We start from the raw sequence: 1678 nt of genomic DNA on the forward strand, positions 1-1678 counted from the left end.
CTCTTTTTTCTAACAAAACTTTGCCATCATTAGAACAGTACAGTAAGCACACACAGACAAAATGCAAAAATATCTTTGCATTCTTGCTTAACTGCTTCTCAGTAGAATTACTGGCTCAAAGCTTTTGATTAATAATGACAATAGCTCTTTGGAAAATCCATACCACCTGACACTTTATAACTTGCTGACAATGCCCATTTCATCTCACTCATGAGTGCAGGGCTCTATTAGGTAAATTTCTTAAATTTTGTATAAGGTCACAGGAAAATTGTTTCTTCATTCTTTTTATTTTCCCCCTACCTCATTTGGGAGGCTATGAAGGTGAAGCTTTTTCAAATGATTATTGGTCACTATTCTTCTATCCTTGGATTCTTGAAATTTTCTTTAGAGTAATTCATATGCATAATATTGATTTATAACAGTAATTTTTTTTAAAGTAGAATACTAACTTCTTGGTGTTCATAATACAGATTGGTTTTTTTTTTCTTCTAAGTTGACTCTTTTTGGCATCTGTTTAAAGCCGAGCAGTGTGGAATAGACTGAATCCAAATCTCAACTTTTCAATGTCCTCACTTTGTGAACTTGTGTACGTTACTTGACTTTTCTAATCCTCCATTTTCTTATCAATAATACTGGTAGCTTGGTCATGAAGTTAGAGGACAATTAATGAATATAGGAAGCTCTGGTGGCTCAATGGGTAAGGAATTGCACTGCCAACCCAAGAACACACAGTTCTAATCTACCTGCAACTCCAAGGGATAAAGATGGGCACTCTCTTAGGTGATTTACAGTCTCTGAAAATTTACTGGCTAGTCAGTTCTGTCTTGGCGGCAGCACATAACAACAGCAGCAGATTTGTGAACTGTAGAAGAAATTGGTTTTGAAGTTTTCGTGTGTGTGTGTGTGTGTGTGTGTGTGTGTGTGTGTGTTCGTGTTCTGAAATATTAACCTTACTGGGAGTTTTCTTTTATAGAATATGCCTTTGAGAAAAGACTTTTATTCCTTCCTTTTCTGTTCAGTTTGTGTGTGTATGTGTATTACAGTGTTTGGTTCCGTTTTAATCAACAGAGGGGGGAAAAATGAACCAAAATTTGTATAATGTGAGTGAACAGAAACAGTAATGAGAACCGAAAAAATTACAAGCCAATGTCCTTCTAAAAAATTAATCTCCTTGTCAGAAAACAATGGCAGGTTATGTGTTACATAACAACCAAATTTCTTGATTGGCAGAATCAGAAACAATGGTGCCCCACTCAAAGATGGTAGCCAACCAGAGCACTCTGAATGTATATTACTATGTGTACAGTTCTGACAATAATTCAATTTCTTTCATCAGATCTTGTGTAGGCCCACTACGCTTCTTTTGAGTCTCCCATTCCATAGCTTTTTGCGTGTATTTTGAATTCAGATCTGTTCTGATTTCACTTCATAGGCATGACTGATCTGGCTTGAACCTGTTTAAAGTCCAACTTCCATACTTAGAAAATTCTTTAGAAAAAATTAATACTATTTTCTTTTTCTCATTTAAATTTTTAATTTGTCTGAAATTAACTTCAGTGCAATGTGTGAGTTAAGGATATAGTTTTGTTTCTATTCTAGAACGACACACTAAATTCATTCCCTTGTGTAGATGATACAATCTTGCTGGCTGAAAGTGAGGAGGACTTGAAATGATTGC

The sequence above is a fragment of the Elephantulus edwardii genome, unplaced genomic scaffold (assembly GCF_000299155.1).
Source record: "Elephantulus edwardii isolate Elephantulus edwardi_28Jun2011 unplaced genomic scaffold, EleEdw1.0 scaffold00164, whole genome shotgun sequence".
NCBI lineage: Eukaryota > Metazoa > Chordata > Mammalia > Macroscelidea > Macroscelididae > Elephantulus > Elephantulus edwardii.